The sequence below is a fragment of the Eptesicus fuscus genome, chromosome 6 (assembly GCF_027574615.1).
Source record: "Eptesicus fuscus isolate TK198812 chromosome 6, DD_ASM_mEF_20220401, whole genome shotgun sequence".
NCBI lineage: Eukaryota > Metazoa > Chordata > Mammalia > Chiroptera > Vespertilionidae > Eptesicus > Eptesicus fuscus.
Window position 1 is genome coordinate 37,520,081 of NC_072478.1, and position 27,192 is coordinate 37,547,272.

General features: G+C 38.3%; 1 protein-coding gene across 1 annotated transcript in view; it reads right to left on the reverse strand.

Annotated features, from left to right (window-relative positions):
- GALNTL6 (polypeptide N-acetylgalactosaminyltransferase like 6) overlaps positions 1-27,192 on the reverse strand; it is a 982,562-nt gene that overhangs the window by 873,982 nt on the left and 81,388 nt on the right. The window lies entirely within an intron of this gene.

Genomic DNA, 27,192 nt, shown 5'->3' on the forward strand with positions numbered 1-27,192 from the left:
TTTGTATTGTTTTAATCCTCATCTGAGGATATACTTTTCATTGACTTTAGAGAGAGGGAGAGAAGAGAGAGAGAAGCATCAATGTGAGAGAGAAGCATTGATGGGTTGCCTCCTGTCTGCGTCCCGACCAGGGATCAAACCTGCAACCTAGGTATATGCCCGGACTGGGAATCGAGCCTGCCACTTTTAGGTGTATAAGATGACACTCCAACAACTGAGCCAATTGGCCAGGGCAGACATTTAGTATTTCTCCAGTTATATATGGATATTGGTTTTGAGGGCTAGACCATCCCATTGATGACTTACTCTGTCCTAAGACTTCTGAAGTAAGTTAAGGTAAAATGTCTGGAGCATTCTTCCTAAATATCCACCACAAAGGACACTTGTGGCCACTAATCCATTCATAATTGAGCATAAGAGTATCTATCCTGTCTGGGATATAGGTCCCATGATGGCTGCATGCAGAAAACTTCCTCGGGATCTCAAATAGCTTCAACACTGGCTTCTAGAAACAGAGTATATTACCCACCTCTAGAGATAAATATCTTTTAAGTGAAAACAAACAAAGAATCCTATCTTCATTCTACTAACTAATTTAGATGAGAAGACTTAGGAGTAAAATACTTCAGAGGATGCAGTGTGTTTTTCAAACAAGGAATTCTGGCCTACAGTTTCTATTTGTTATCATATTGCATCAGAATTAAGCACAGTAATAATAATTTTAAAAATATCATGCAAAAGGTTTTTTGAGTACGAAGGCAGAGTAGAAATTAGGTTGGTGACAAAAATGAAAGAATTACACAATATGATGACATGGCTTACAGATGCCATGCAAGCTTCTGACAGTAAACTTCCTATTATGTATACATTGTACATCCTACTCTGGTTATCTCTCTTTACGGTTCTACAAGTTAAATTTTCTGCTCTATTGCTATATGTGTGCTAAAATTGCTATAGAATAAGTCAATAAATAAAATGACACTAAAGGGTTCAAATATTCCCTGAATAGCTTTAATATGAGAGTTAATAACTATGAAAGATTAGAAGAATATAGACCTTATATATTGGATAATGTGTATGTTTCAATATGTGTTAATTTTATTTTTCTAACTCTGTTCCATACATATCTTCTTCCCAAATTTTCCCTGATTAACTACCTCCTTTCTTCTGAATGTTTACTAGATACTATATAACAGTGACAGAAGTTTCAAACAATTTTCTTATGAACTCACAAATAAAATAATCAGGTATATCTCTTTGCTTAGAATGGTCTACAGTAAAAAAATATCTGCCAGGTTGAAGTACGAATGTCAGTGAATTCATTTGAGAGAGTAGAGAGGGAGGCTGTTGAATCAAGTTTTTTCAAAGGTACAAAAACCTGTCAATCTGCAATAGAAGTAGCCCTGCCATCTGAAGGATCAATGGAATATAGAACTTCCTCTACACTGTCACGGAGACTCAAACCATGGTGACCTTGTGCTTTTCACACAATTTCTTAACCTAGTTTCATAATAAATATAATATAAATTAAATCTGCCCTATTTTATAGATAGAAAAACAATAATTTAGACATATAAAGTGACTTTTCTGAGGCCACACAAGAGAGTAAAACAGCAAATCCAGGAATCATATATGTGATTATACAACTCTAAAATTAACAGCTTCCTTACTGGTTGTCTACTGAAAACTTATTAGATGCCCCCATATTCATCTTGTTACTAGTAAATATGTCATTCACACCTCTTTTTTTGTTTCATGCATTTTAATTTACATCCTGTTTAGATTTACAAAGTCTTACTATTTATCTGTACCCAGCACAATCTAGCTTAGATCTTAATAAATAATATTTCCATTAAATACTTATATTTTCATGAATTAAAGTTTTCTTTTTAAAGTGAAATACAGTAATTCTAAATCTATACAGTATGTAGTCCATTTTCTTCTTTTACCTCAATAATTCAGTGGTGCATTAATTAAACAGTTTTATGATGTTGGGTCTTACAAACAGGAAATCCGTATGTAAGAATTGATTGAAAATAGAATCTGTCAGTGTTTTACAGGATGCACTCAGTATTCTAACTAAAAAGATGTTTAGGTAAACAATTCCATGAATTCACACGTTTTGCTAGTATAATATAGCAACGAGTAATAAATGTAGGTGTGATACTCCTTTAAGACACAAGAATAACAGCTATTTTCTAATGGATCAATTCTTTAATACAGAAAAAAAACTATTAGTAAGTCATCTAAAAACAATACACTTATTTGGACTTAGCAAAATAATCAGTGCAAGAATCAATAGTTAATGACAATACAATACCAAATTACCATTTATTATATACATTTAACTATGAGTGAATTTTATAGAACCAAGCAAGCCAAACAGCCACCACAGAACCCTTATTGTTCAACTGGAATAATAGGGTTGAACTAAATTCTTAATCCTTTTTGTTCTAAATATCTGTTCCCTGCATAAAGGAAAAAAAATAACAACTAGTTTTTTGTTTGAGGTTGAGTTAACAAATTATCAAATTTGTGTTGAATCTAGTGATTTGGTATATATTTATTGTTAACTAGAGGCCCGGTGCATGAAATTCATGCATGGGGGGGTGTCCCTCAGCCCGGCCTGCACCCTCTCCAATCCAGGACCCCTCGAGGGATGTCCGACTGCCTCTCACAATCTGGGACCACTGGCTCCTAACTGCTCACCTGCCTGCCTGCCTGATTGCCCCTATCCACCTCTGCCTGCCTGCCTGATCGCCCCTAACTACTCCCCTGCTGGCTTGATCACCCCTAACAACCTCTGCCTCTCCCTGCACTCAGGACCCAGGATTCCCTCCTCCTGCAGGTCCCAGGCACCCAGAACCTGGGCTGGCTTTGCCCAGGCCAACCACAGCCACAAGGGACCATGGGCGGGTGACTTCGCCCAGGCGGCAGCCGCAGGTGCTGGTGCCCGGGACCATGGGGCGGGTGGCTTGTCCCTTTCCTGGGCCGCAGCCTGGCTGGTCCCCATTCCTCTCTCATGAGCTCATTTGTGCCTGGCTGGTCCCCATTCCTCTCTCCACAGTGTTGAGTTTTTGAGCCCTTACAGCTTAGGGCATAAGGGTGTGACAACCATTTGCATATTAGCTCTTCATTATATAGGATATTATATAGGATTATATGGGGATCCAACTGGGAAATTGAAGTCAATGTCAAATTAAGGTACTCTTCCACATACTATTGTGAAATAGAGCCTTCTATGGGAATACATTATTTATCTTTATAAATCAGTCAACTTTCTTTAGGAACATAAAGATGTAAAACCTTGATTTAAAATTATCAGTCCAGCTGGTGTGGCTCAGTGTGTACCCATGAACCAAGAAGTCACCCATTAGATTCCTGGTCAGGGCATATTCCCAGGTTGCAGGTTCAATCCCTGGTAGGGGGTGTGCAGGAGGCAGCCGATCACTGTTTCTCTCTAATCCTTGTTTTTATCTCTCTCTCTCTCCCTTCCTCACTCTGAAATAAATAAAAACATATATTTAAAAATGGTATCAATTCCCATTCTGCAGCCTACATATCCATAAGTTCAAAGGTATATGACTTAATTTCTTCTTCCACTTTCATTACAAAGGATGACAGCCCCAGCTTTCCCACAAAGGAAACTCCACAACTCCTTTCACTCTGATCAGCCTTAAAAATATTTGTGCTATTCATTGTATTGCCATTTCCCAGTTATTGAATCTAAGCACTAGTCTTAAGAGAAAGAGCATACCTTATATTCATCTTAGTCACAAATTCAGTTCTCACTTTTGAAATTAAATTATAATGCAATGTGCAGGTTGAATTTATTCAAAATTGCTTCTACTAGTAATTCACACCTCCACGGAGGATTTCTTCTGTGGATTCTAAAGCAATATCCTTATAGTAGCATCCTGGGTAAAAATCTGAACTGGTGCTTCCTAGCCTTCTCATCCAAAAAAATAGGATATAATAATCCCATGGCAGTAGAGAATTGCCCAGTAATGCTTGGCAAGGAAATGCCAAGCAGATGTGAAGGGTAATGTTAAAGTGCAGTAGAAAAGCTGGATCAAGTGTCAGCACTCCAAAGTCATGAGGCCGAGACCACAGAAAGTTTGAATTAAGCAGCTGCTGCCAGAGGTATGGCACAAGAGGGACCTGTGATATTGCACACTCACATTGTCATGGACTGGTGACCGAGGAACGACTAAGCAGGCTTTGGAGAATTTCTAAAGCATTGACCTTCACTAGTTATTAAAAGAAATATACAAGCCTCAAAAACAAACAAATGAGCAACACCAAAAAAATAAAAGCACACACAAAAAAAAATCTCTTTCAACTTCTTTGCTGCATTTTGAGTTTTCTGTAGTAAAAAGTGACTCAATTTTTAAAACCATGTAACGGTGAGAAAAATACAAGTATCTGAAAAAACACACATAAAAACCCTGCCAGAGTTATCTATGAAAATATATCTATTTTAGATTCAGACATATTGTTGTTTAATAATTACCAAGTGTTTTATCATTAAATAATTAGATCCAATGAATCTCAGAGGGAAGGCAGTGATGGGTGGTTGGGTGAGATGGAAGAGATCAACCAAAGAACTTGTATGCATGTATGCATAAGCCATGGACACAGACAGTAGGGTGGTGAAGGCCTGGGGCGGAGGCTGGGGGCAGACCAGAAGGGATCAATCAGAAAATAAGGGGGACATGTCTAATACTTTTAACAATAAAGATTAAAAATGAAAAGTAAAGTATTTTCCTATATTTAGTCATGAAAAAATAACTAAAGGAAACCACTAAAATTGGGACCCTTCCTACTTGTCATTGGACAGAAACAGAAGTCCATTTACTTTTCTTATTTTCATATGCACGTGCATCCATTCTTTATTTAGCCAAAATTTCCCAGAAAACTTTTTGATCCAAAGTTAGGACACTGCTTCACCTGAGAGGTAATTCTCTAGTTCCCATTTATTGACTTGATGGTGGCTGACAAAAGTGATGGATGAGACTAAGAGGACCAAGATTTTGATTTTCTATAAAACTCCAATTTGCACAACAAGGGCCTAGATACATAAAAGAAGGAGTAATTCGGGTGTACACATACACCAACCAAACTTCTGTAATTGCATATTCTAGAAGTCAATAGTTCATGGAGTCCTTAGGTCCTGATTTATACCTAGGTAAATATTTATTAACTAGGTAAATATTTTAAGAAATGAGAAGCTGTGTCATATAGAATTATTAACCTGGAAAAAATAGGTGAGCAAGACATTTTGGGGATTTAACTCTAAAATCTTATAGAAAATAGCAATAGTGATTCATATAAAAAATTCAATGTCATTTTATTGTGCTTATTTTTTTAACAGTGCATTGCTTTCCCTAAAGTCTAATTCTTACCACAGAAATTAACTTAAATGTTAATAATTTAGCAAATGCTCTTTGAAGTAAGTTTTCTCCAGTGCCCTTCTTCAGTGTAACTCTGAAGTATAATGTAGAAGAGGAAATTCTTCCTACCCAGTAATATCTGAAGTAGTATTTTTCCTCCACAGCTAACAAGTGAGTCTAGGTGCTCTTGATCTCCGATAGTCTTATCAGCTACTTGTATTGTGAAGTGTGATAGTGCAGGATCAAGGGCAATGGTTAGTCTGGCACTGCTAGAGATGTGGTGTTAGGCTTGGAGTGCTACCTGCTTTAGGGTGCTACCACAACTGCTTTTATTATTTCCCTCAACAGTGTTAGCACATCAGAAGCTTGATACTTATTTTAATCATCATTGGAATATGCTTTCTTCTCAAGTGCAAAAGTGAAGAAACACAAGTTCACTGAAAACTGCTTCTGTAGATGAATCCATTAAATGCCTGCCGTGCTATGATATATTTTGGTTTTGTATGGCTATCAGTGTTAACTATTTTCTGTCATTTTCTACATAATTGTTCTGGCTTTGCAACAAGTTCAGGTCATAACAGCCCTTTTATGAAAAGGATGGTATTGTTAACTCGCAGGCATAAATGAATGTTTCACATAGTGATTTATTACTATTCCCGAGAATAATTTCTTGAGACTAATTGATTTGTATTAAAAAACAGTGTAGTTTTTTTTTCCCTTTGGTCATAAAAGGAAATGATCCACATCTTATGAAAATGTTATTTGCCTCAAAAAAAAAAAGTCAAATTCATACAAGTTTTGCATTTTTTAATTATAATGACCTGAGAGGAAAATCCACTGTTGAAGCAGAAAAAATTACAAAATTTAGCATCTAGGACACCTACAATTAAGTCAGTGAACCAGTGCTTTCCATTTTGAACAGCTGTTCCACACCTTTTCCAGGGACTGAACAGGTTTTTGTACCCACTTGATCTATTTATGTTGTACTTGGATTGTCTTCAAACTTCTATTAAGTGACAGCTTTTGATTAAAAAGGGACATTTGATTATGCCAACACCATGAGACACATTACTTGCTATGCATGTCACTTTGTTCATCAAAAAGCATACTCCTTCCTAATATAGGAAACAGGAATTGGAACATAGAGGTCATAAGCAATGTTCTCTGACTTTTCTATACAAAAATGCTAGATTTCAAAACAGAGAACCCAAGAAATCATCCCAAGCCACTATGCTCAATTAATATTTGACAAAGGAGGCCAGAGCATACAATGGGGTCAAGACAGTCTCTTCAATAAATGGTGTTGGGAAGATTGGTCAGAAACATGCAAAAAAAATGAAACTAGACCACCAACTTACACCAGACACAAAATAAACTCAAAATGGATAAAGAACTTAAACATAAGATGGGAAACCATAAAAATCTTAGAAGAAGCCATAGGCAGTAAAATAGCAGACATTTGTCATAGCAATATCTTTATCGATACAGCTCCTAGAGCAAAGGAAACTAAGGAGAAAATAAAGAAATGGGATTACATAAAAAAAAAAAAAAAAACACTTATGCACAGCAAAAGAAACCATCAACAAAACAAGAGAACCCACTGCATGGGAGAACATATTTGCCAATGTTATATCAGATAATGGCCTAAACTCCAATATTTATAAGGAACTCATACATCTTAAAAAAAGAAACATAAACAATCCAATAAAAAAAATGGGCAAAGGACTTAAATAGACACTTTTCAAATAATGGACACAGAAGGCCAAGAGACATATGAAAACATGTTCAAAGTCACTAATCATCTGAAAGATGCAAATCAAAACGACAATGAGATACCATCTCATACCTGTCAGAATGGCTATCATTAAATCAACAAAAGGAAAGTGCTGGTGAGGATGTGGAGAAAAATGAACTCTCGTGTACAGCTGGTGGGAATGCAGACTGGTGCAGCCACTGTAGAAAAGAGTATGGAGTTTCCTCAAAAAAATTAAAAATGGAACTCCCATTTGACCCAGTAATCCCATTTCTAGGACTATATCCCAAGAAATCTGAAACACCAATCTGAAAGGACATATGCACCCCTATATTCATAGCAGCACAATTTACAATAGCTAAGATTTGGAAACAGCTTAAGTGCCCATAAGCAGATGAATGGATTAAAAAACAGTGGTACATTTATACAATGGAATACTACATTGCTGAAAAAAAAGAAGGAATTCTTACCATTTGCAACAGCAGGGATGAACATGGAGAGCATTATGCTAAGCAAAATAAGCCAGTCAGAGAAAGATAAATATTATATGATTGCCAAAACCGGTTTGGCTCAGTGGATAGAGCGTTGCCCTGCAGACTGAAGGGTCCTGGGTTCGATTCTGGTCAGGGGCATGTGCCTTGGTTGCGGGCACATCCCCAGTGGGGGGTGTGCAGGAGGCAACTGATCGATGTTTCTCTCTCATCGATGTTTCTGGCTCTCTATCCCTCTCCCTTCCTTTCTGTAAAAAAAAAATCAATATATATATATAATATGATCTCACTCATTTTGGGAATATAATGAACAACATAAATTAATGAAAAAAATAGAACCAGAGTCATAGTAGCATCGAACAGACTGTCCAACCTATGAGGGAAGGCAGGGATTGAGGGGGTAAAAGATCAACCAGAGGACTTGTATGCATGCATATGAGCATAACGAATGGATACAGAAAGTGGGGGTGGGGGTGAGGGATGTGCTGGGGTGGGTGTGGCTGGGGAGAGGTCAATGGGGAAAAAGGAGACTTATGTAATACTTTAAAAAATAAAGAATTTTCAAAAATGGTAGATTATCTACAGATGGAACAATTCCTGGGCATTAGGTGTGGCAAAGCCTCTTTAATATTAATATTAACCTTTTCATTTACTCTGTGAGATAAAGCCCACATTTGGCATGGACATTATCATTTTTTACTCCTGACTAGGAATTGGTAAAAAAAAAAAAAAATTCTCACTTTCACTTACCAATATAATAAAGCAGCCACACAATTTTATCTACACGCCTGCCTGGGAATTGTTGACCCAGTAAACCACAAATCTTATAGAGGCACACTTATTCAGGATTCTACTATGTATCTCTCCAAAATAGTGATGCATAAAATAGAATATCATCAAAAAGAAAGAAGTAGTATATTTCATCATTCAACCATGCAAGTGTAGTTTTATTATCTCATTTGAACTAACACTGAAGATTCTATTATCAGCCACTAACAGTCTGTTTGCATTAGCCCTCTGGAATTCTCTGCCATTCCTCCTCTTTATCATTCCCAACACCTACTCACAAGGTTTAATTCGATAATACAACACCTAGGACTGTGCTTAAAAATATCTACTCTTCCTTTGTTTGGCCTCACTAGGGTTTTGATAATAAAAGTCAGGGTTACAAATGTAGCCTGGAACCTCTTCTTCAGCACTTTCCACAGCACTGATCAAAGAACATATTGTATTTGCTATTGGCATCTTACAGCCTGAAGAAAAAAGACATGGAACTTCTGTCCCATGAAAGGAAGAACAAGACAGCAATTGCTCTTTAGTACTTGGAGACCAGAGGCTGCTGCTGGGCTTAACAGGGTTTGCCAGGTTGGGGGAGCTTAGTGACACTACGGACATTTTTAGGAAAGAAATGTTAGGTGGAGAAAACAGAAAAATAAATTAAATTTAACATGACAGTTTTGCACAGTTCCCACCAGGAAGATTGAAAGGGTAATTGGTTATTATGAACTAGAGGCCCGGTGCACGCAATTCATGCATGGGTAGGGTCCCTAGGCCTGGCTGGCAATCAGGCCAATCGTGGCCCTCCAGCTGTCAGCCGGGGCCTCCCTTCCCAGGCTGCCAGCTGCCAGCCAGGGCCTTCCTTCCTTCAGCGCCTCCCCCTGGTCATCAGTGCATGTCATAGCAAGCAATCGAACTCCCAGTCTCCCAGTCAAACTCCTATGGGGACAATTGCATATTAGGCTTTTATATAGATAGGCAAAAAAAGGAAAGAGAAAAGAAATTGGTTTGGAATATAATAAACAAAATAAACCGATGAACAAAATAGATCCAGAGACATAGAAGCATGGAACAGACTCACAAATTTCAGAGGGAAGCAGGGCTAGGAAGGGCAAAGGTAGGGAGTGATTAACCTGGGAGCTTATATGCATATATGCATATCTTATGGACACAGACAATAGTGTGGTAAAGGCCTGGGAGGGACAGGTGTAGGATGGAGGGGGTTAATGGGGAAAAAAAACAAAAACAAAACAAAGTGGACATCTGAAATACTTTCAACAATAAAGACAAATTTAAAAAAATTATCAATCAGACCTTCAAACCTCAGAAGGAAGGTAGGGGAGGGTGGGAGTATGGGGAGAGATCAACCAAAGGAATTGTATGCATGCATATAAGCCTAACCAATGGACACAGACACCAAAGGGTTGAGGGCATGAGTGGGGGAGGGCAATGGGGGGATAAGGACACATTTGGAATACCTTAATCATAAAAGAAAAAAAAAAAAAACTGAAAAAAGAAGAGAAAAACATAAGTGATATACTCAAGAGAAATAAAAATAAAACATTAGAAATGAAGAAATATAGTTGAAAAAATAAGGAAATTTGGTTATTATGAATAGGCAAAAGAAAGAAAAAAATGGTTATTATGAATAGACAAAGAAAAGTAAAAAAATTAACATAAGTTGGTCTCATAGTCTTTTCCTTTAACCTTTTGCACTCAGATGTCGAGTGTGACTTGACACGGTTAGCATTAGAATAAAGGAATTGAGAAAAAAGCAAGTGAGTACAAAGGGTTAAGTGCTCATAAATGAACTCTTTTTTTTGTGGGTGAATATCTAAAAAAAAAGGGACTTTTTGCTCATAGTCCCCTCTTAGTTTCACCAAAAAAAGACAATGTATCATTAGTCTCAAGTCTTCAGTCAATGGTGCTAGTTTATTTTAAAATTCCTTTCTAGTTATCCTCTAAAATTTTATATAAATATTTAGGCATTTCAATGGTCAAGCAATGCCTAAGATATTATAAAGATTTTATTATTACTTGTGAAATCAGTCAATAATAATAAATTTGATTATAACTATTTTCCATTTCCATCCACCTTGTCTCACCAACAGGCACTCAAGGCACTGTAGTCCAGTGACATGTCCTACTCTATTTATCCCAATAGGTCTCCATCTTCAGAGGATATAGAAATAAACTGAAGATATTATTAAAGTACAGATTCTTGTGAACCAAGGAAGATTTAGAGAATTTTAATCTAAGCTATAGCAAAGGACCACATAGTTTTAAAAGCTCCCTGGTTAATAAAAAGGAAAAAATAATAATCCTATCTAATAAAAGAGTAATATGCAAATTGACCATCACTCCAACACACAAGCTGGCTGCTCCCATGTGGTCAAAGATGGCTGCCCCCATGTGGACACAGGATGGCCACCACAAGATGGCCAGCAGGGGAGGGCAATTGGGAGGGACCAGGCCTGCAAGGGAGGGTAGTTGTGGGCAATCAGGCCAGCAGGGGAGGACAGTTGGGAGGGACCAGGCCTGCAAGGGAGGTCATTTGGGGGCGATCAAGCCTGCAGGGGAAGGCAGTTAGGGGTGACCAGGCTGGCAAAGGAGGGAAGTTGGGGGTGACTGGGCCTGCAGCGAAGGGCAGTTGGGAGGGACCCAGGCCTGCAGGGGAGAGCAGTTAGGGGCAAACAGGCTGGCATCAATGAGGCTGGCAAGGGATTGTTTAGAGGGTGATCAGGCTGGCAGGCAGAAGAGGTTATGGGCAATCAGGAAGGCAGGCAGGTGAGCAGTTGGGAGCCAGCAGTCCTGGATTATGAGAGGGATGTCCAACAGCCCATTTAGGCTCGATCCTACCGGGATCAGGCCTAAATGGGCAGTTGGACATCCCTCGAGGGGTCCCAGATTGGAGAGGGTGCAGGGTGAGGGACACACACTCCTGTGCACAAATTTCGTGCACCGGGCCTCTAGTCCTATATAATAAAAGGCTAATATGCAAATAGACTGAATAGTGGAACAACCAAACAACTGAACAACCGGTTGCTATGATGTGTGCTGAACACCAGGGGGCACACATGGAACATGGTGGGCATCAGCAGCAGGAGGCAGAGTGTGGAACAGCAAGGGTGTCAGCTGCAGTGGGACAGTGGAGCAAGTGAGCGGGGGTGCCAGACCAAGGCAGGGCACCAGTCACTGTCATCAGGGCGAGCCTTTGGTGGTTACTGAAAATTCTTTGTTCCCACACACCACAGTTCCCCTGGGCACTTGCACCTGCTGCTGGCGCCAGCCCCACTCACACCGAGGCCTGTGTTGGAGCTGCCGCTCACACCCACGCTGGTGCCAGGTGCTGGTCCTGATCACTTGGTGTCATCAGTGGGTGTGAACAGGGCCTCTCCACACCCCACCACCCCGCTCCTGAGGGGTGATCGGGCAGCAGTCGCCACTTGCACCTGCTGACAGTGGTGGCCCTCCTTGCACCCACTGCTGGCACCAGCCCCAATTGTTCCGCACCATCAGCGAGTGTGAGAGGGGCTGGTGCCTCAGTACATAGGAGAAGCGGCGGGAGCAGGGCTACCAGAATACAGGGGACCAGGGGCCGTGGCAGGAGGGCCCAGGCAGGGGTGCGGAGGATGGGCCGAGACCTGTCCCTGTGCCCAACGCAGCCTTGAGGCCCACAGTTCCTTTCAAGGTGCATGAATTCGTGCACTGGGCCCCTAGCAAAAAGACAAAAGCTCTCTGGTGATTAAAAATGTGAAAACCTCTCCTTTAAAGAGATAAAATATATTTTATATAAATAATCTTTAAGTTGTTTTAAAATTGCATGACTAAAAGAAGATTAACTGAATCTTTAAAATGTAATTGGCTATCTAATCTTGAGTAATTGTCAATAAAAACTGTCTCTAAAATCGTAAGTTCTGTGTCAAGAAACATAATGAAGAGATAACATAGCAAATTTGATGTTTATACATCATGTGGTAGTTATTGGCTGATCCTGAGTCATATTTATGGCTAGAAAAAATTATCTGAAAAATACACAAGGTAATGTTTGCATTTTATCTTCAATTATAATCACTGTTAACTATCATAGTTGAAAAGGCTAATATGCAATGCAAATTTGTTTCATTTTGTAAGATCTTGTGCAACATAAAATAGTCTAAATTAACCCCTAATACACTCAGTATCTAGAGTAGTGCCTAATGTATTATAAAGATTTTATTACTTGTTGAATTAGTCAATAATAAATTTGATTATAACTATTTTCCATTTATAAACACTTGACTAATTTTAATCTTTATTTTAATAGGAAATAAAATAAACATTTAATTTATATTTCTCTTATGAACTCTAATCATTAAAATGTTTCATTAAATCAGATTATTTTAGGGATCAGAAACTAAAAATTGTGATAAGTTTCCAGATCATTTCTATCAAGTTAAAATTACACGTATTAAAAAAACAGAAATATTTTTATTTATCCATACATTTAAATTATTACATTAAGAGAGGGGACTATTTTAAAATCAAGCAAATGGCTATCTTTCACAATAGAATGGGATGAAAATTAAAATGGATGAATGATCTAAGAATTTTTTTCATTAGATATATCATGCAATTTTCCATCTTTGTCACTCATATTTATCTCTCATAAGCATATGTTTCTTAGTGATTAAATACAGTGTATACATTAACACATGGGGAATCTTGCTAAAATGCAGTTTCTAAATCTTATGTCTATGAGGGAATCTGAGATTTTAAATTTCTAGCAAATTCACAGTTGATGTTGATGCTGCTGGTCTGGTGACCATATTTTGAGTAGCAAGGATTTAACACACTTGGAAAACGTGTTGAATATGGACGCTTGAAATCTGGATACAAATGTTAGATCTCTGATGATCTAACTCTATGAGCTGATACAGTTTATTCAGCCACTCTGGATATCTGTGCTTTAAGCTGTAAAACAAGCTTGATGTATGCCACCAACTTTCTTGCAGTTCTAAACTTAGATGGGTCTAGCACTTCATCACATTCCATCACTTGTCATTTCCCCTTACTCATTTTTGAAGTAATATATACAAAGGAAATATGCCTATGAAACCGTGCCAAGAACTCTGGAAGGACTTTCTCTCTATCAAGTCCTTTGCCCATTCCTTGAAGAGCTATGCAGAGACCCCTGCTGTCCAGACAAGACACCTCAGCCACCAGCTGCTTCCAACCTGGCTTCAAATGGCTTTAGTCTCAGAGAGGGGCTCAGCAGGCCCATGGCTTTCAGCTTCCCTCTGCAGCTGCTCACATTTGATAATGAACAGAGTCGATAATCTCTCTCTACATTTTTTTTTTTTTTTTACATCACCCGGTTTCCACCAAGCGCGATTCATGTTTTGGTTGTTGGTGTGGAAGAGAGGAATGTGCCATGCTATATATTGCCACTTCATTGACAAAGCCTTCAAATTGGTGCAGTAACCTTGACAAGCAGTAGTGACTTGAAAGAACATAAATGTCATCAGAGGTACTATGTCAGTATTAATATGATAGAAAAGTAGGTATAGTTTTCACACATGCAGCCACACTTTTCCTAAATATTACTTAGTCACCCAGACAACAGTATCTTTCATTGTATTGCAGTATCCTCCATAAACTATCACTATGTTGTGTCCTGCAACAAGCTTATTAAGGGAAAAACAAGGCTCTATAATATATTTTTATGAGCAAGCAATTTATGAAAATAATTATCACGAGGTGAAACAAGATATCCTGTAACCAATGCATTTAATTATACATATTCTGTCAGCTATCATTTTCCATTTAGTAATAAAGCCGATACACTTCAGAATAACAATATAGACTTTTCTAAAACAGAGTGTTTTGTACAAAAATTTCATTAGCTAACAACATACAACTGTGAATAGTTCGGTTTTATTCACTATGTACTATTTCAGGTTCATTCACTAAGGGCACACTTATTCTTAGTACTTATTTCTAAGATGCACTGAACAGATGGCAGCTACAATATGTTGTACACAGCAGGGAAGGTAATCAGGAATGGGTAAAACACTATTATTCCCCTCAGCCTCCCCCTTTCCACATTTTATTATGTCCAGTTGAGATTCAAATTTGAGTAACTTCAAAAAAAAACACACCAAAATATCTGCCATTTTTACATATAAAATAATGATGAATGTAACCTTTAATCCCACTACTAATGTATACAATTGAAATTTTATTCAGTAAAAGTTGGGTACTTTAAAATAGTTTGGAAGTCAGCATTACAATACCAGTAAATAGAACTGAGATTACCATAGGAGATATCTATAACTTCACCTATAAATCCAATTAGTAGTACAGTCAGAGTAGGGCTGTCTACCAGAATATCCTAGAATGCCTTCTGACATGAAGACAATCAAGAATATTCAATAACACTCTGCTGAGCTAGACCCACATTAAGAATTAAAGCTAGCAGGATGTCCAGTTACTGTTAAATGGCAAGATGTAGTTGAATAACCACCGACAGACAGGACTAAGAAATTCTCTGTGAGCGCAATCTACTAGCCATTCAGACAAATTCTCTGACTAATATCGCTGAGGGATCCAGGGAAGAAATAAGAGCAAGCAGACCACTGGGATGTGCCCTTCTCAAGAGTCTTTTTCACTAAAGACACCAGCAGAAACATTGCCGCAAGAAATGTTGACAAGCACTGAGGAAAAACACCTCCCTGGACCAAATCAAAGGCTGGCACCAGGCAAAGTTTCACATCTAATTGTGTGTTAACTGCATGTTTCTCTTTTTGGTGTAAAAAATATCTAATTCATATAAACTATTATGTCAAAGAAGCACATAAACTTATTTATAAATGAAAAAAAACAAAATCAGGGAAGGTTGTGCTGCAGATTTTTCAAGAGAAGACAGATTTATTAACATTTCAAATTGGTTAACATTTCAATATTTTTCATATTTTGTAAAGTACTTTTATGTATTTATTTCATTGGGAGGCAATGCCAATCAACATTTCAAATTAGTTAACATTTCAATATTTTCATATTTTGTGAAGTCCTTTTATGTATTTATTTCATTGGGAGCCCAATACAAACATATATGTGTATTATTTGTAGATAAGGAAAATGAGACTAAAATCACATGATCATAACTTAAACTCAGATTATCTGCTTCCACATATTATACTGCCTCTGAATATAATGACATAAAAGGACAGATATTTGCCTGAAATTTAGTACAAATAACAGTAGGAAGAAGACCAAATGCTAGAATGAGACATGAGAGAAACAGAGTCTCTGCCATAGGCTTGGATTTAGGGACTTCAAAAATTTGTGTGTGGGGACAAGTGGGAAGTGTCAGCAAAACCAGCAATGTATTTCCCCATCCAAAGAAGCTAGTGGAGAAGGCTTATTTTAAATTTAGAGATAGTAGTAGAAGACCAAATTTGGAAACTACAGTGAGAAACAACAGGTTGTTTATTAGAAATTTTTATCTATCAAAGAATCCTCCTCCCTCTGGTACAATAAAGTGCTTTCACTCAAGATTCGTGGCTAGTGTGATTTTGCTGGTGATTCAATTCGATATGTAATATTAGACACATGAAGCCATTAGGTAATGTGAGTAATCAGTTACAAAGTAAAGGACCTTGTCTGGAAGGCTGCTGGTATTTTGTTAAATGCATGCCAATTCTTTCATTTGTACTTTTGTAAGTGGTTGTATTATCTTTTTATACAGAGTAAACAGAGCCATCATGGAAGAGATGTGGGATATGAGTTATATTTTTAAAGATTGATAGGACTTGAATAATTGCAAGGGAAGTAGAATGGCAAAAGCCATTCTGATGAGACAAAAAAATATTTGAGTGAAGGCATAGAGGTTAAAATGTGGAAGATAAGTTCCTAGAACAGTAAATAAAATGGGTTGAAGATAGAGAAGAAATGAGCTCTGGGGAACAAGGATGGTCAGGCAGTGCTGGCTCCCAATGAGAGGGTTTTAATGATCTGCAAGGGAAGCATAACACCAGAGACAAATTATTTGTCTGAATATTTTGGATTATTTGGTGCAGCTGAAATAGGCAGAAATAAAAGTAGTTATCTGTGGAGTTGAGACTAGTGAAAATAGTGAATCAGATTTATTATGCCCCATAAGATAACTTTGATATCAAATACACAGAAGAAATCTTAATTCTTCAACTATTTTCTAACATTTTAAGTATTAAATAAGATGGAAAATTATGTATTCTGTGATAGTGATTTTTTGAAGACTATGAATTGTGGAGCACATTAATGATGTATTTCCTCAGATGTAATTTTTCATGTTACTTCTCTTTTATAAATTAAATATAAAGGTAGAAAGTTAAAGGGATATGAAAAAGCTAGTTGTCATACATAAGGGCATACATATGCATTTACTTTTTCTTGACAGCCTTCCTGTCTTAAAATTTCCCAGCTGCTTCCTAATTTTATTTCCTAGATTGAAAGTTAGTAATCATTGTTAAGACCACCCTTTCTGTGTCCTCATCTGTGGGCTCTGCACCCAGAACCCAGGGATTTCACTACATGTAAGTGACTTCATTGTTACTTGTTAAATGACCATGGGTAAATTTTTAAACTCCCTGACCTTAATGCTTCCATCTCTTAAAAGGAAAAAATAATAATTGTGTCTAGCCCGCCAGGGCAAGTGTGGTGAATGGTGTCCCATGCACCAAGAGGTCACAGGTTCAATTCCAAGTCAGGTCGCATGCCTGGATTGCAGGCTCAATCCTCAGTAGGGGGCATGCAGGGAGACAGCTGATCCATGTTTCTATCTTTCTATCCTTCTCCCTTCCTCTCTCTCTCAAATCAATAAAAACATTTTTTAAAAGATTAGATTAGGTTAAGGATCTCGAGTGGAGGAGCTTATCCTGGATTTTTGAGATTGGCTTTGCTATCACATGTATCCTTATGAGTGATAGGCATAGGGAGTTTTGGAACACAGTGACACCCTGAGGAGAGACACAGAGAAGAAGAGTTAATGTAAACTTGGAGGCAGAAATTGGAGTGATGTGACCCCATATCAAGCAACACCTTGAGCTTACCAGAAGGTGGAAGAAGCAAGGAGTGGATTCACCAGTAGAGCCTTCAGAAGGAGTACAGCCCTGCTAATACCTTGATTTCAGACTTCTGGGCTCCAGAATTGGAAGAGAGTACATTTTGCTTGTTTTAAGCCATCCATTTTGTGGTAATTTGTTACAGCAGCCATAGCAAACTAATACAGTGAGCCCACCCACCCACCAAAGCAGAGTCTTTAGAGACTGGCATCACTCTATGCCTATGTTCCACTAAGAATTGCCATTTGGGATTTTCAAGATCCAAGTCTTACTTGAAGTCAAGGGAATACTTTTCACATAACGGACATGGTTTCACACTCTGGTGTTACAAACTTTAATACTACTCAATTATGCCTTTCCAGAACACAAGAGTGAAAAGCGGAGAGAGTGCATACACAAATGATTATAATACAACTAGAGGCCCAGTGCACAAATTTGTGCATGGGTGGGGTCCGGCCAGCCTGTCCTGATGGGGGCTGATGGGGGCCCAGATGGTGGGGGGGAGGGGACATGGGAGGTTGGCTGGAAGGCCCCATCCATGATGGGGTGGGGGTGGCCGATCAGGGGCTGGGCTGGCTGGGGAGAGGGGCTGCAGGTGGTTGGCCCGCTGGCCCTGCCCCCGATCAGGGTAGGGGGGGCTGATTGGGGGTGGGGCCATCCAGGGGGAGTGGTCACGAGCTGATCGAAGTGAGGGGGCAATCTGGGGTGAAGCCGGCTGGAGGGAGGGGCCACAGGAAGTTGGCTGGCCAGCCCTGCACCCAATCAGGCCGGTTGGTCAGCCGCAGTGGGCGTCATAGCAATTGGTTGTTCTGGTCGTTCTGGTCGTTCTGGTTGTTTCAGCATTCCAGTTGCTGGCTTTTTATATATATAGACAGATGTGACGTTGGGACCACAACTTTTCTACATGATCTGTATTTATCTAAACACTTTACTCAGGGCACCCAGGTCTCTGCTCTTCCCTGAATGTACCCAGCCTGCTCCCACCTCAGATATGTGCATTTGCCATGTAGCTGAGTCCCCTGTATTCTGAAGGGTTTGGACAAATGTCACCATCTCAGCTAATCTTTCATGGATCACCCTATGTGAGTCCACACTTGTCCCACCCTGGCCCTTTGAAAATTTTCATTCCTCTTCCCTGCTGTATTTTTTTTTTTTAATATATTTTATTGATTTTTTTTTTTTTTTACAGAGAGGAAGGGAGAGGAATAGAGAGTCAGAAACATCGATGAGAGAGAAACATCAATCAGCTGCCTCTTGCACACCCCCTACTGGGGATGTGCCCGCAACCAAGGCACATGCCCTTGACCGGAATCGAACCTGGGACCCCTCAGTCCGCAGGCCAACGCTCTATCCACTGAGCCAAACCGGTTTCGGTCCCTGCTGTATTTTTTATAGCACTCATCATCACCTCACAAACTATGCGTGTGTGTGTATATATATCTATATCTATATATCTACATATCTATATATCTACATATAATTTTAACCCATTTCTGTTTATTTCATATATTTTCCAGAGGCAAATAAAGGTACGGTACCATTTCTGATTTGTCTACTGTTACATCCATAGTACCATAGTACCTACAATAATTGCTGGCACAAATATGTTAAAAATATGAGTTATTTTCAGCTAATACTTTTGTTGTGTTAAAAAATTATCCTAGTTAAATGAACTCTTTCAAGTGTTGAGTAGACTCACATCACCTAATTGTAATGTCCTGTTTCTGAGATAGGATACACTAGATAAGCAGTGCTTAAAATGAATTTGAGTAAACTATTTCTAAAACCATCATTATTTGTGAAACTTTAATGTAAGCAAAAATAGCTTCAAGAAAGTAACAGAAGACATAATATTTCCCTGCTGGCTTAAGACAGAAAGATTGCAAATAGCTAGTGAGTTATAACTTCTAGTCAGCCTTCTAAAATGTCAGGGACAACAGAAACACAGCTCAGTGGTTATGATATCATGGTGAAACTAAGCCTCTTCTTATAGTGTGCAACACTGTAACAAGAATGTTTTACTGATATGGTGCCACAGTACACTCTTCAGAACTGCAAGGCAACTCACACTCTAGCTAGTAGCCAAGAAGAGTGATTACTACGAAGCACTGCCCATGAACAGGGGGAAAAGCAACCTGCTTTCAATGACTGTTTTCATCACCAACATTTTAACCTTAGTGTTTCAACATCTCCACATGTTAATAGACCGATATTCCCTCTACTTGCCTTCCAATCTTCTCTCTATTTAATACTCTTTATATTTGTGTAATTTCTTTATGCTCTTAATGCTATTAGGTCTTAAAGATTTTTAAACAATATTTAGAACTTAAATGATAAAATAACTAATTTAAAGTTCTGAATAAGTAAATAAGTATTATTATGTGTTCTGAGAAGAATTTTTTTTAACAAAAATCAATATGGTTTTCATAAGTCTTCTCTAGTATCATATCTCATGCTAATTGTAATAAAAGCTATAAAACTTAATAGAACTTAAAAAGAGGTCTATCAGTAGCTAATAAAAATGCATTTTAATTGAGGAAACGAAATCATAAAATCCTATCTAATAAAGAGTGAATATACTAATTAACCATCACACCCTCACAAAGATGGTGGCACCCACAGCCAATAAGGAGGGAATATGCTAATTGACTGCCATGCTCTCAAAGATGGCAGCACCCACAGCCACAGGATGGCGGCGCCCAGTCCCCTCAGCCCCGCCGGGGCTACAGGCACGCGACACGGCCAGGCCCACCCCCAGGCAGGTCCGGTCACTCCAAGTGCCTGCCTCCAGAGTCCCCCAGTTCCCTCAGTCCCCCAGCTGCCCAGGGCTGGCTTGAGGCTGAGGCAAGACTCAGATGGCGGCTGCCCAGCCACTCAGGGCTATCCCGAGGGACAACCAAACGACTGAACAAGCTGGCTGTGTGGGGCAACCAGGTCAGCAGGGGGGTTAGTGAGGGACGACCAAATGACTAAACATAGGCTGCATGGGGTGACCAGGTTGGCAGAGGGGGGGCAGTTGGGGATGACCAGGCTGACAGAGGGAGCTGTTGGGGGTGACCAGGCCTGCAGGGGAGGGCAGTTGGGGCGACTGGGCCTGCAGGGGGAGGCAGTTGGGGCCGACCAGGCCTGCAGGGGAGGAGGGCAGTTGGGGGCACCAGGCCTGCAGGGGAGGGCAGTTGGGGGCAATTGGGCCAGCAAGGGAGCAGTTAGGCATCTATCAGGCTGGCAGGGGAGTGGTTAGGGGTGATCAGGCTGGCAGACAGAAGCAGTTAGGGGCAATCAGGCAGGCAGGCAGGTGAGCAGTTGGGATCCAGCAGTCCCGGATTGTGGGAGGGATGTCTGACTTCCAGTTTAGGCCCAATCCTTGCCTTAAACCGGCAGTAGGACATCCCCCGAGGGGTCCCAGATTGGAGAGGGTACAGGCTTGGCTTAGGGACACCCACCCTCAGAGTGCACAAATTTTGTGCACTGGGCCTCTAGTATATATATAGAGTTATTTAGTATATATACAGTGTTATTTATATAAATATAAAAGCCAGCGACTGAACAACCAGAACAATTTGGGGCGGGGCTGGCCGGCCAAACTCCTGTGTCCCCTCCCACCCCCCGGCCGGCCTGGCCTCAACTGGCACCCCATCGGGGCTGGCTGGACCCCACCCATGCATGATTTGGTGCACTGGGCCTTCAGTCATCAGATAAATGCAAATTAAGACCACAATGAAATATCACCTCACACCTGTCAGAATGGCTACCATCAATAAATCAACAAACAATGCTGGGAGGATGTGGAAAAAGGGGAACCCACATGCATTGTTGGTGGGAATGCAGATTGGTGCAGCCACTATGGAAAACAGTATGAAGTTGGTTCAAAAAATTAAAAATGGAACTCCCTTATGACTATTGATTCCTCTTCTGGAAATTTACCCAAATAATCCCAAAACCCTAATTCGAAAAAATATATGCATCATTATTTTCATAGCAGTGTTATTTATAATAGCCAAGATTTGGAAGCAGCCAAAGTTCCCATCGGTAGATGATTGGATAAAACAGCAATGGTACATTTACACAATGGAATACTACTGGGACAGAGTTGAGAACATTATGTTAAATTTAATAAGCCAGTCAGAGAAAGGCAAGTACTGCTGGAAACCAATCACTGTTTCACTAATAGAGAGATGTGGACAGGAAGCCTGGAAGGCTGGTCAACAACCTTAATTGCTCTAACCACTCACTGTTTAGTTGAAACATTGTTAGCTGAAGCAGACTCCACCTCTGTTTGTCTTATGTAAATTTCTGTTATTGGAGTTTCCTGCCTAAGGGCTATGGGTGTATCCCATAGTCTCAATAAAAGGGATAGCTAGGCCAGAGCAGTGTGTAGTCCTCCCACTAGAGGTGGGCTCCTGCCTGGCCCCCAATATTGCCAAATTAATACTTTTCTAGTCTCTCTTCATTTGTGTGCAGCCTTCTCCAGAACCCGAACCCTGAACCGGAACCCTGAACCACGAACCAGAACTCTGAACCACGCGGGACGTGAAATGGGTTCCCACAAAGTACCATATTTCACTCATATGTGGAATCTGATGAACAAACTGAACTTAGAAGCAAAATAGAGACAGACTCATAGATAGAGAGCAGGCTGGCCGCTCTCAGGGATGGGACAAGTCAGTAGTGGACATGGAGGAATTGAGCAAAAAAAGAAAGAATAAAAAAAAGAGAAAGAACTCATGGACTTGGACAACAGTGTGGTTCTTAATTGTGGGAGAAAGAGGGGAGGGTGGAGGTGGACAAGGGTATAGGGGGGATAAATGGTGATGGAAAAAATAAAGAAAAATTTAAAAATAATAACAATAACAGCTCCTGTAAAATTGAGATAACCTATCAATTTAATAAAGTTAAAAATTTCAGGAATAATTGGCAAAAAGAATCATTTTAAAATAATTTACAATCAGCTGATGAATGTCATTGTTTAGGCTCCAAGTTGTTGCAGTTCTTCCCTAGAATACAATTGAAACTATGATCATTTTTTGACATGTTTTATAAAGCAGGGTAATATCACATGACACAATACAATTGCCCTAACAGTCCAAGTGCATGTATGATTATATACTGACATATACTGTATGTAGAAAGGTGCAAGGATGAATAGATAGAATAGAAAGAACAGATATGTGCATGTGTGTGCATATGTGTATAAAATGATTAATAAACTTCACATTTTTATCCAAAAGAAAAGACAACATGGTGAACAAATAATCACGAGGTATTTACTTTGAAGCTCTGATATGGATCAAACCATGCAATTTTTTTTCTACACCAACTGAAATATTGCCTTTGGTTGTTGGTTTATTATTTATTAATTTCAAACTGATGTCAATTTGCATAAAAATGCATCAAAAATATCCATGTAAGTACAAAAGCATGACCCCCTATTACTTTTAACTCCATTTTCTTTTATTGCTAATGAATGCAAAATATTAGGAGCATGCCAATCATTACCTTTTAGACATGACGCAAATTAAATATATATAGTAGCTCAAAACTATTGTGTAAAACACATTTTGCAATTAACATATATTACAATTCAAAAAGTAAAATGGCAACCTTGGCATACATTGATTTTTATTTGGGGAGTTATTCAAGTTTACCTGTATTTCAAAGTAATAAGGTTGCAATGACATGAATATAGATATTTTTCATATGTGTATAATGTCATATGTATCCATACTGTCAGTGTTAATTTTATAAAAAATATTTCTTTGCAAAGAATGTCAGTAATTAAGATATAAAAATAGTTTAATTTTAATTCCCCCAAACATTCAGTATTGGGAAAAGAACTTGACTTTCTTTTTATTTTTATTTTTGTTTTATTTTATTGATTTTTTACAGAGAGGAAGGGAAAGGGATAGAGAGCTAGAAACATCAATGAGAGAGAAACATCGACCAGCTGCCTCCTGCACACCCCCCACTGGGGATGTGCCCGCAACCCATGTACATGCCCTTGACCGGAATCGAACCCGGGACCTTTCAGTCTGCAGACCGACGCTCTATCCACTGAGCCAAACCAGTTTCGGCAGAACTCGACTTTCTATTAGTACGTGTTTGTGTACATGCATTTGTATCAATTATTAAGGAATTATACATCATTTTACTTGTTTTCATTTTATTTTTGTTTTCTAAAATTAGTGTACAATACTGACAAGTGCCTGTTAAATAGTTATCAAGTTAATCATATGACTTACTAAATATTTGTCAAGTTCATCATGTGACCTATTTTTTAAATTGGGGGTATTAAAGGAATACTCCCCAGTGGTTATATTGTTGTATTTTTCTGTTATTCTGCTGAATTAATTCTACAGATACTTAGGAATTTTACACTTACCAGGTACTATGTTGGTAGCATATGCACAACACAGTGTTAAACATAGTTCCCTGTCAAACCTTCCTGAATTTTCTTTCTAGTTTTTATAAAGAATAGCAGAAGAGTGAAGGTACAACCTCTGCAGTGTTGAGCTGAGCAGACTGCTCCTCTGCTGACCTCTACCAGGAGTAACATTTGCTCCTTTTTGTATGTGCATTCTGATTTTCTTTTGGAGGATGGCTTTCACCCATGTTCTGTTTGTGTAATCTAGATGAGACCGAAGCCCTCTCTCCACGTGTGTACTTTGTAACCTTCCATCCAAGTGGTTCTCAAAGTATGGTTATCACACCCCAACTTCAGCATCATCTGAGAAATTGTATGAAATGTAAAATTATTGGGCCGCAGTCTACCAGTGTATTAAATCCCAGTTATATGTCTTTTAACAAGCCTCATGGGTGGTGCTGATGCATACTAGAAGCCTGTGAATGCCAGGATAAAGTGATTGTTTTAGAAATGGTCATGTGTTACAGGATGACCAAGAGTCAATCCTGAAACTTCTGATGGAACTGATGAAAAAAGGCACTGTATTCTCACGTGGCTAAGATACAAAAGCTGGAATGTCTAAATCTGGAGCTGTTATGTGACCATCTTGTCTTCACTTAAGAAGAAGTGCTTGGGATTAAAATCAAACAAAGGAAATCTGAGCTGAAGGAGGCTGAAGGGGCTAGAGTTCGATAATAATTTTTAGAATCTTATCTCAGTATCTGAAGAATTATCATAGTTCTTTTACCTTATTAAGCCTTTTTCTTTCTTAAGTAAATTTGAGTTGAATTCCTGTCAGTCACTACAAAACACATCATAGAAATACAAAGTTGTAGTCAAAGAAATACAAGGTTGTTTTTCATTTTTATGCTATTCAATGTATATATATATATATATATATATATATATATATATATTTTTTATTTTTTCCCCCAATTCGGGGCCCATGAAGTTGGAAATTAGAAAAACAAGACTCATGTCTGAAAATTTTTATGTCATCAACACACAAAACCAATATAGGCAAACTCTTCTGAAAGGACTATTAGATCCAGGACATCCACTATGACTTGACAGAAGGTTAAACATGGGAAGAAATAACGTATCATCAAGGGGAAAAAAATATGGATGCCTATGGCTGCATAAGAAAAAGTATCACAGAAGCAAATATTTACAAGACTTTGGCAAGCATTCTCTGAGGAAAGGAACATTGGGATAAAGCATCAATAGTGCTATCAGGCAGCAGGTATGTCTCTATTATGAATATGGGTGTAACTGACTGAATATGCCATTAATATATTAAAAGCATGTAATAAACCTCACTTGGTTTGACTGTTTCTGTATATAAGCACATAAGAAGACATATTTATAATTTGGCTGCCCAGAAGTTGAATTTATAAACATACTATTTAACATAGAAATAAGAAAGAAAAAGTTTCAGGATTCCTGGACTCGGCTAATATTCAAATGCAGAAAACATGAGTCTGTTCCTGGTAGAAAGCTAATTAGTGAAGCAAATGATTAGTAATATTTTAGAAGAGAGAGAGAAAAAAAGAAAGAAGTAGTAGCTTTCTCATAATATCTAAACCTAACTTTGGTATATTTGTAATATTTGACCCAGATGAAATATTAACAGTCCCCAAGCCAATAAATGACCCTTGGCAAATAAGGAATTCATCTATTTCACATAGTTTCATTGATATAATTGTTCTATTAAAAGGCCTTAATTATTTATGAATTAAGGCCTTATTATGGAGCCTTAATTATAGCTGAAAGTTCCATTATAATCTTGGCAAATTAGCAGACAGTTTAAGTCAGTTGGGAGCTACCTGCAAAGTTTTTCTTTAATTATTTTTGGTTGGTTTCTAGAACTACAGAAGTAGGAGGGTGGGAGAGGTATGAAGTCATGTCTAGAATAAAGGAGCAACATTCTGTATATGCCCATGATTATGGTATGAATAGAATTGGCAATTATGTTATTTACATACTCTCTTTTAGGAATTTTCTTCTGAGGTGGGAACTGGGATAAACTCAATCTCAAGGATTTGGTTCAGAAATACAAATCATAAAAATGTAAAGACCCTAAGGCTCTATTGAGATTCTCTAGGTAGAAAGGCCATTGATCTAATTTCTCTGATCTCCCACATTAAACATCTATCTCCCATATCAATTCTGGTTCTGATATCCCTAAACTCTTCTTGGGTGGGTGGTGTAGAAAGAAGACTTTCTTCCATTCTTTCACACAATGTTTGTCCAAAAGGTTCTTTGGGAGATCTGAAGGTTGGGATATAGGAGGAATATTGAGAGTCCCTGGGTCAATAAAAGGGTACCATTACACCAGAAAAGTGAGAAACTGAACTGTGAATCCAGAGCAGATTGAAAAGAACATCAAAACTGTTTCCCTTAATGTTCAAGTAAAATGTTTGGAAATAAAAATGCCTTCAAAATACAAATGTGCAAGTGCTGAACAGATTAACTTTCTTACAACTTTGACTTGGTTTTAAATTCTGGGTCTAAAATATTAAAGGGAGGCAGTAGTACAAAACATAGCAAAGATTTAATAAGGTAAAAGTTAGAGTACATGTCAAGCTCACGTCTTAAAACTCCTATATTCTTGATACTTTCATCATTCAAGGAGAATGATTGATTCCAGTGCATTTCAGATGAAAGAACTTATAAGCCTTTGAAGTTAATATTCTTCACAAATAGCATTTTCAAAGATGACGCATAGAGAGTTTCTTTCATGTCATGAGAAGCATTGTTATTATAATAGGAAAGTATGACAGCTTCTATATAAAGTTAAGAAATAAAAAATGTAAATATGTATAATGTTTCATTTCAATATTACTATTGATAATTTCTTACAAATATTTAGACCCCTAACCTAATTCATTTGCTAACCAACAAAAAATCCATTTTCAAAAAATGAAATTATCTCTAATGTAAAATACAAATGAAAAATTCTTAAGAGATTGCTTTTTAATGCATATATATATATATATATGTATGTATTCAGATTATTTTAAATGTATAACCTATTCTAAAGAGAAGAAAATATTCATTTTCTTTATAATTCTATTTTCTCCTGAAAAATTATGTGAAAACTCAGAAGTGCAAGTATCTTGGGAAACATCAGAAACTGGGATTCTTAGCACCTATTTTCAGTAATCTATTGTAACAGATCCTTTCTCATCTGTGGAATTTCAATGACAAAAAAAAATTATCTTGTTACTTTTTGTGACACTAAACTAAGAAAAGATGAAATGCTATATGTAAATTCTTTTGTTTTGAAAACACT